This window comes from Nicotiana attenuata, unplaced genomic scaffold (assembly GCF_001879085.1).
Source record: "Nicotiana attenuata strain UT unplaced genomic scaffold, NIATTr2, whole genome shotgun sequence".
Taxonomy (NCBI): domain Eukaryota; kingdom Viridiplantae; phylum Streptophyta; class Magnoliopsida; order Solanales; family Solanaceae; genus Nicotiana; species Nicotiana attenuata.
The window spans coordinates 168,168-178,046 of record NW_017671075.1 but is presented as its reverse complement, the minus strand read 5'-3'; positions in this window follow the sequence as shown (position 1 = coordinate 178,046).

Genomic DNA, 9,879 nt, shown 5'->3' with positions numbered 1-9,879 from the left:
CACCTTAGTTGTGCTTGGGTTTCGTAGTATATGGCACTATCCGTCTCCCTAGGATTTGTATTATGCACTTGGCGTGCTTGTGGTCGATATTCGGTGTTTCGTAAGGATAAGCGTTACGGCTTGATGTGTGTGTTTTCTTCTTGATTGTTATGTGTGGATCGGGTGGCACTCCGCCACGGGTATGTTTTGTGGATCGGGTTGCACGCCGCAACATTGTCATGTTTGGATCGGGTTGCACGCCACCAACAGTGTCACATTGGATTGGGTTGCACGCCGCAATAGTGAGATGTTGAGCGTAGTTCCTTACACTTATTTTGTGTGCCTTATTTTTCATCCGTGAGGTAGGTTCATAGCACCTATTCGGCCGTTCTATTCGTTCCGCGGGCTGTGTAATTTCCTTTCAAAGTTCGTTCTTCCTTATGAGTCATATTCGTATTTGTAGCTTGTTGGCGCATTATTGGCATCGTATGAGATTTTGGTAGAATTAGAGATGGCTTATTGCTTGAATAGCTTGTACTGGACGAGATGAGGTTATTGGACCTGGTATCAATTCGATCGGAGTTATGAAGTGTGTATTAAAGAGCAAATATCGTTATCCAGTTCAGAATGAGGTAATGGTCCTTGTGATGAGGAGAGACTCCATGAATTATTGATTCGGCAAGTGGTTATGAGTTTCTACATATCTTTCGTCGTGCAATATTGCGAGAGTTAGATCAAGGCTTATATGTGTTATGAGGTGCATGGCGGGCACCGGGTTCTTGAAATTTCAGCTATTGTAGTCGGAGGATGTTATTATGGTCAAGCGACTTATGTGGTGCATGGTGCAATTTTAGCAGAGGAGCATGGTCATGTTTGGTACAGTGTCTGATGATTGATGCAGTGTTCGTATGTTGGAATCGGTTCTCGTGGAGAATTTCGGATGTTGGAATTTTGTTCTAAGGCTGGTTAACTAGGGTTATAGGGAGGATCTTCAGTTTGGCTCTAGCTAATATGCTCAATTGCGTTGTGGTGGCACGGGAAAGTGCACGAGGTGTTAAACGGTAATTTTGGACAACTCTGAAATAGTTCTTGACACGTTCCAGGACGAACGTATGTTTAAGTAGGGGAGAATGGGGGAGAATGTAACGACCCGACCGGTCTTTTTGAGCTCTAGCACGTCGTTAAGCGGTTTGAGGCCTTGGGTAGCTTAACTTCAGGTATTATGACTTGTACATGTAGCCGGGATTGAATTTCGGGAAGTTCGGAGTTGATTTCGAAACAAATTTCCAATTTAGGAAGCTTTAAGTTGGAAGAATTTACCATGGTTTGACTTTTGAGTAAACGACCTAGGAATCGGGATATGAAAGTCCCAATAGGTTCTTATGATGATTTTGCACTTGGGCGTATGTTCGGATTGAGTATCGGGTCGTCCCGGAGCATTTTGACGCTTATTATAGAAAGTGGGCATTTTGGAAGTTCTAGAATTTCATAAGTTTGGTTTGAAGTGGATTTTGATTTTATTGATGTCCCTTTGGAGTTCTGAGCCTTGGAATAGGTTTGTAATGTGATTTGTGACTTGTGCACAAAGTTTGGCGTCATTTCGAAATATTTTGATAGGGTTCGGACGCGTTCGTCAAAGTTTGGAAGCTTGAAAGTTTAAAGAAAGGTTTCGATCGTTGATTCATACTTTTGATGTTGTTTTATGTGATTTGAGACCTTGAGCAGGTTCGTGTTGTGTTATGGAACTTGTTAGTATGATTGGACAGGGTCCCAGGGGCCTCCGGTCTGATTCGGAGCAGTTTCAGACCATTTTCCCCTGTTTTGTTGCTGCTGGTGTGCTGGTGTTCTGGTGTGTTTCGCGATCACAAATATTGTCCCGTGATCGCGATGAAGGAAATTGGAGGGGGCAATTGATTCCCCTACGCGAACGCGAAGAGGGGCCTGCGAACGCGTAGGTGGACATGGCAGTGCTTCGCGAACGAGAAGGCCCAACCGCGAATGCGAAGAGGAAAGGGAGAAAACGTGGCAGAAGGCCTTTGGCCCATGTGAATGCGACTGGGGAATCGCGAACGTGGAGTGTTGGGGTAGTGACCCATCGCGAACGCGATGTTTTAGATGCGAACCCGAAGTGAGTTTTGGGGCAGTAGCATTTTTGGCCTTCGCGATCGCAAGGCTTTTTCCGCGATCGCGAAGAAGGGTTGCCTGGAAAGTGTATAAGTTTGCAAAAAAACGGGTTTGGCTCATTTTATCTCAAATCTTCCATGGGAGTCGAGCTTGGGCGATTTTTGAAGGACCTTCTTCGTCACCCATCACTAGGTAAGTGATTCTTCACGTTGTGGGTTAAATACATGGTTTATATATGGGTTTAAGCATAGAATTAGTAGAAATTTGGGATTTCGAAGAAAAACATAGAAATTGGTATTTTTGGATTTTGACCATGAAATTGGGCATGAGCTCGGGAATAAATCATATATTAGAGTTGGTAGTGTTATGGGTAAAATTTATCTTTAAAAAATTTCGGAATCCGGGCACGAGGGCACGAGGGTTGATTTTATTGGCTTTTCGAGCGGAGTTGGGAATTGTTTAAATTGATTAATTATGGGTATTAGAGTATATTTTTATTGGTTTGCACCTTGTTTGACTAGTTTTGGATCGACGAGCATCGGTTTGAGGTGTTAGAGTGGCGTTGGATCTGGTTATGGAACTTCAGAGCGAGGTAAGTCTCCTGTCTAACCTTGGGGGGGGGGGGGGGCTACCCCTAGGTTATATTTATGGTTTTGTGCTACTAGTGTGGGTGCTACGTACGCACGAGGTGATGAGAGTCCGTACGTAGCTAAAGCATGTTATGTCCGGGTAGACTTAGGATTTTATCATGCAATGTTTGAATTACTTTAACTTATTTTGCTGGCTTAGTTAACTGAAATTATAATTGAACTTGATTTAGAAATTACATATATCTTGGTCCAAGCCTTATCACCTTGAGTTGTTAGCAAAATATTTGAGAATCGGTAAAGGTTATACTCACGTGTACTCATGTACTGAATTGAAAGCGCGTGTCACGTAATTCAGTGATTCCGTTCCTTTATTGTGGATCGGGCCGAACGCCTCATTAGTATATAGATGCATCTATGAATCGTGTCGCGCGTCCCTCAACAGTGTACACATTATTCTGGATCGGGCCGAACGACCTCGGCAAAATCGTGCGTGATATCGCTAGTAGTTCGAATATTCATGAGATAAACCTTCCACTGATGCCCGGCATTTTATGGTACTTCTTATTTATTTGGAATGGCACTTGGCATTTTCTGAGATATTAAGATATACAAGATTGGGGAATTTATGCTTTAAAAGAAATAATTGGAAAATTGTGAAATTTACAAATTTACTCCACTATTGATGTGTACCTCATATCTGTTATGAATTATCATAGTATTTACTTGTACTTCTAGTAAGTGTCAATGCCGACCCCTCGTCACAACTTCTCCGCGGTTAGGATAGATACTTACTAGGTACGCGTTGATTTACGTACTCATGCTGCACTAAATGTGCAGGATCTGACAAGTCATTTGGTGATCATATTGGCGCGTAGGCGCATCTGCTGGGGAGATTTTACGTGAGCTGCATCTCAGGCTACGTATCGCAGTCCACCGAGTCTCCATCGTACTATTTATTCTATCTTGTCTTATTTACATTCTGGACAGATGTTCAATTATCATTGTACTCCTTAGAAAATTCTCATGTACTTGTGACACCGGGTTTTGGGGGTTCTTACGGGTTGTTCGTTATTACAGTTGTGGAAATATTATCATTTGCCCTGTAAATTCTATTTCGAACGATTTAATTAAGGAAAATTATGATTTCAAATTACTAAAATGAGTAATTAAGCTGATCATTTACCGTTGGCTTGTCTGACGGCGGTGTTAGGCGCCATCACGACCTTTAGTGGATTTTGGGTCGTGACAAAATGCTTCATCTTTAGATGTTAAAAATAGTGTCCAAGTAAACCTAGAGTAATCATCAACAAGCACCATAACATATCTCTTACCACCTCTGCTCAATGTTCTCATTGGTCCACAAAGATCCATATGGACCAGTTCCATCGTCCTGCTAGTACTTACCATTTTCTTACTTTAAAAGAGGATCTTACATGCTTTCCCCTTTCACAAGCCTCACGAACTTTATCTTCCTTAAATTTAATATTAGGCAGCCTTATCACCAAGTCCTTGGAGACTAGTTTGTTGAGTAGAGTTAGACTGGCCTGTCCAAGTCTCTTGTGCCAAAGGAGGGGGCCATTATCCAACACATTAAGCAAGTGAGTTCATTATCTGAAAGTATGGATAGATCCACAACTTATAAGTTGTTCACTCTTTTTCCCTGCAAAACTATCTTGTTAGTGGTAATATTAATCACAAAGCATTTTATAGAAGTGAAGGCTACCATGTTACCTCTATCACACAATTGTGATACACTTATTAGGCTGTACTTCAGTCCATCTATCAAGTAGACATTCTCAATAGAGTGAGAATCAGTCTTACCTACCTTTCCAACCCCAATGATCTCACCTTTCTTTTCATTTCCAAAGGAGACATTACCTCATTTAAGGTCCTCAAGTGAAAGGAACTGGTTCTTGCTTCCTGTCATGTGCTTTGAGCAGCCACTATCCATGCACCATATTTGGCTCTTCCCCTTCACTTGGACCTGCAAAAGGAAATCAAGGGGTTAGTCTTAGGAACCCACACTATTTTGGGTCCCTTTCTATAGGCAAAAGGATAAATCACATTCTTTTTGGCCTAACTTGGCAACCTATTTTTCTCTAGATTTTTTGTTCTTTTGACTTGCCTTCTCTTTTGCAGTGCATTCACTTTTATAGTGACCATTGTTAACACAGTGTGTGCATATTTTGTTCTCAGGGAGTGTGTGGTACTTGCTTTTGGGATCCCACTTAGGTGTAGAGTTCCCAAATCCAAGTCCTCTTCTGTTGCAACTATGATGTTCTTGTAGCCATGAAAGTGCATCAGAGGACCTGTTCTATTTACAAGTTCTGTCTAGCTCATGCTTGACCTTGTTCAGATCCTCCATTAGGACTCTTACCTGTTCATCCCTCTTATATAGCTCATTTTTTACCTTTCCTAAATCTTTTTCTAGTGGTGAGTTGTGTGACACTAGCTATTTCTTTACATGTTCCTAACTTCAATTTTAGATTATCAGATCTAAGTTCTAAGGCAGTTGTATCAAGTGCATGAACCTAGTTCTTCAAAACACTATTTTCTTTTTTAGTTTCACAAGCTCTAATTTCCAGGTTTTTGCACTTTGCTTTTAAAAAGTTACACTCATTTGACAACTATTCTTTTTCAAAATGTATATTCTTAGATTCATCAATTAAAGTTAGTAATAGTTCTGATAGTCTATCTTTAGAAAGGAATTTAATTTTATCTTTTAGGTCCAGAAGACTTATCTCAGATTCTTCATCAGGTTCATCTTCAGATTCTTGAATTGCTATGAGAGCTCGTTCAGTATCATCATCAATGTTCTCATCTGAACATTCTTCTCAGGCAGCAACCATTGCTTTGGATGGCCCTTTGTTGTATTTCTTCTTATCATGAACATGTTCCTTCTTTATGTTTCTTCTTTTAGATCTTTCCTTAATCCACTCGACTTCCCACATAGGATAGTTCTTGATCATGTGGTTCTTTTTACCATATTTGAAGTATCCATTAGTCATCGGCAAGTGATCTCTTCTCCTCTCCTTCCATAAGCAATAATAGTGATCATTGGATAGTGGTAGCCTAGTGGTGGATTGCTCTTTACAGTTTCCAGGTAGTGCACTCATCTTGATCTACTCCTAAGGTGTTAGCCTCTTCAAGGATAACCTGCTATGATACCAATTGTTGTTTTATACTTCAATACCACATAAGAGGGGAGTGATTTATGTGGCGTCCAATTTTTTGTGTGCACAGATTATAAAAGGACTTGGTTCTTCTATGCATTCCTTACACTACAGTTGCAGAATAAATAATGGAGAGAGTAAAAAATACAAGGATTTTTACGTGAAAAACACCCGGCTCAAAGGGTGAAAAACCCACAACCTACTACCTAGTAGGATTTTCCCCAAACACTTCACTACAACTCTGAGCCAACAACAAAGTTTACAAACTCTTGCAAACCTAAGGATTACCTCTAACCCTTGTAGCAACCAGCTACAGGCTGTTGCGACTGCTTCAAGTTAACTCTAACTTGAACAATACAACTAGAGTTTGCAACTTCTTGCAAACCTAAGGATTAACTCTAACCCTTATAGCAACACGCCTCAGGTTGTTGTGACTGCTTCAAGTTAACTTTAACTTGAAAGATACAACTCAAGCACCTAGTACAATTTGCTTCTAAGAAATTTGAAAGGTACAACTCAAAACTCCTACTACACTATGAACTAGAAATAGAGAAAGATACATAAAACTCTTTATGGAGCTGGTTCTTCAATCTGGTTCGTGTAGCTTCAGGATCGCACTCTTAAATCTCACAGAAATTGCTCACAAAATGCCTTGTTATTTTGCTCTCAATTCTTTCTTTCGCTTCTGTATTTGTGTGTCACCTATAAAAGAGAACACAACTAATATTTATAGAGTTAGTAGAATAAGGATTAACTAGAATTCTAATGCTTACTCTTTCTTGGTGGAAGAGTTCTAGTTATCTTCAACTTCTAACTCCTTCCTTATCTTGGATAGAATTCTCTTCAAGTAAGGAGTCATGCTCCTTATCAAATATGCAACCTTTTCGTTCAGGGATTATCATAAATAACCACTTATACTTATCTCTTTCACGTGCATGCCTTTTGCTTGATTCTGTCTGTCACTTGTGTACACTGTCCATGGACCTGGTTCATGCATGCGTTCTTTTGTCAATCATCAAAACCAAAACCGTTTATGTCAACAGAAGGAAAACATTTTCCTTGAAAAATATTTTTCTTTAAATTGTTTTTTTGAAAAATGAAAGGTTTTCTAACTTATTTTCTCATGTTTGGTTAGTGAATGAATAACTTATTGCGAAAAATATTTTCTAGTATTTAATTAGTTAGTAGCAAATATTTTTTTGATATATAATTTTGGCAAACACTATGAGGTGGGGATATGGGTAGGGGTTGGGGAGGGGGCGAGGTGGGGAATGGGGGTTGGGGAGGGGGGCGAGGTGGGGAATAGGGGTAGGGGTAGGGAGTTGGGTGGGTTGGGGTGGGTTTGGCGGGAAGGGGGGAGTTGGGCAGGGTGTGTGGGGGGTTGGGTGGGGTTGAAGTCAGGTGGGTGTAGGGGGGAGTAGAGGGTGGGTGGTGGTAGGTGGGAGATTGGGGTGGGGTGGGGAATAGGGCAAGGAAGATTGAAAAAAAAATCTTAAAAAATATCTTTCCTCCTCTTGATAAGGAAAATATTTTCTTCCAATTGGAAAAAAAATGAGTTCTTGAGAAAAATGTTAACATTTAAGCCAATCAAATATAAAAAAATTGGTACATATTTTCTTTCGTACCAAACATCCCCATAACATTTGTTGAAATTTTAGTCATTATCGAAAATACCGGGTTGTTCAGTTGAACCCATTGATTTATACACTCCATCCGCCTATGATAGTTGTAGGTGCTTGGCACTGTTGTAATTCTTCTCGAGGAACATTTGAACACTAAGGATTACATGAATATTTATGCCTTCTCTTTAAGTCTGACTATGGTTTTATTCCTCAGGTCCGGCTCTTTTCCGGACGCCGTACATAGCAAGAGTCAGTGGCGGAGCCACCTTATAGGAACGGGTGTCAAATGATACCCCTTTGAGGGAAAAATACACTGTGTAGGTAGGTAAAAAAAATTTATATGTATATATATTATGTATTGACTCCCCTTAATTTTCTGGTATGTTTACTTTTATATATTTTGACACCCCTTAATAAAAATTTTGGCTTCGCCACTGGCAGGAGCTTAATGCACTGGACCCCGCACATAGCAGCTGGGTATTTGCACGCGCTGTATTTTTACCTGGGAGAAAATTTTTTGTGTCAAAGTGAAACAAAAGAAATGGGGTTAGAGGGTCAAAAATGGAACAAGGCTGAGTTAAAGTGCCAAAATGAAAAATTGGGCCAAGTTTAATGGTCTGTATATGTATTTGGCCTTCTTTTTTAACTTAGAAACAGAATTGATGAAAGAAAGGTTGACCACCAAAACTACCTTAGAAGAAATTAATTGCTTTTATATCCACGGGAGCCTACACAAGTCATGTTAATGACAAAACAGGAACCTAGAACTGAACTAGTTTCTTAATATGGGAAGTTATTAATCTTGGTAAAAAAGGAAAGATCCAAACAAATTGAGTGGGGGTAAATATATAAAGCACGAAGCTCAACTGGCGAACTTACAATTTATATATGTATGATCGAATCTCCCAAATTAAGCATTATTTGAAATAATGATGTAAAGCATCACTGTCATCTAACCTAAAAAAAAGTTCAAAATGGAACCACATTTAAAAAAAAACACTTGTCTAGCCTTATTTATGTAATTTTAGTAACCTTGAATCTCCAAAGAGCGCAACAGGCACCTAATTGTACATCACGTATTGCGCTATTACCATTAGGCCAAAATCCTGGTCTATGCCTTATTTTTATTCAGTTTTTGACAAATAAACAAAATATGCTTAAAAACACGTTCTTTAGAAACAGAAAAGAAAGAATGGGCCAGAAAGAATACATGAAAGAACACGGTGAGGATGTTTGAGGATGAAACAGGAACAGAAACTGTCTGATCAATAGTAGTCGTAGGTACACCTTGTTCCACAACAGATACCACACTTTCACCTTCAGCGGCAGATATTATTCTACTACTCAAGAGTCTCTTCATTTGTAGTGAAAATGGATTTTCAAAATGAAGAAGTTATACTGAAAGCAGGGGGCTAAAGGGGGTGTTTGAAGGAAAAGGAGAAGAACAGGGGATGTAAGACAACTGAAAATGCAGAGAATGTAGCCATTTTTTCTCCAAGAGTTTTTGGAGTGGCTTTTGCTACTCTTATCCACAATGTAAATGAAATACACTTTTGTTGAAATTTGGGTCATGCCATTGTGGCAGTGCTTAATTGGCAAGCCACACACACTTTTCTACTACCTCGGTTTCAATTTGCTTGACATAGTTCAGTTCGGCTCAAAGAGATTATGATTTTAAGTACAAAACCAACAAATCTAGTTGTATGGAATAAAATATGTTCATATTTGATGTTAGCATAAGAAAGTGACACGTGGAGCCGGAGACAGAAGACAGTCGGGCCCGAGGGCAGTGATCCCGCTTGTTATTCGGAGAGAACGATATTCATAAAGGCGAAGTAAATGCCTACCACCTGGTAGCATTTAATGAAGAATATTCTATAGCATTATGTACATGGTCCGTTATAGAGAATAAGGCATTTACCACCTACCGTTACACATTCTTCAATGGCCCTCATTATAGTCATTTAAGAGGGGCTTGATCCTAGGACCTTCTTCCCTAGGTACAATTATAAATACTGAGCTCCACCATAATTGTAAGAGAGGAATTTTCTGATAAACATATGCTACGGTCTGTTCATAGCTTAATATAATTTTATTTTCTTGCTCATTTATATCGTTATTATTGTCCCCGGAAGCCTTGCTCCTGGAATTATGATTTTTGCTGTTTTATCTTCATCTCAAGGCTAAGTATTACATTTCTATCTAATTTATTTATCATCTTGGGATCAAGTTAATTCACTTGTCTATAAACCACGTATAAATTCAGCTGTACCGTTTTACGGGTAAACAGTTTGGCACCAACCGTGGGGCTTAGATAGTTGTGTAATTGAGTTGATCCTTGCATCTCTTACTAACTCGTTTGATTGTTTGTTCTTAGCAAAAATTCATAGA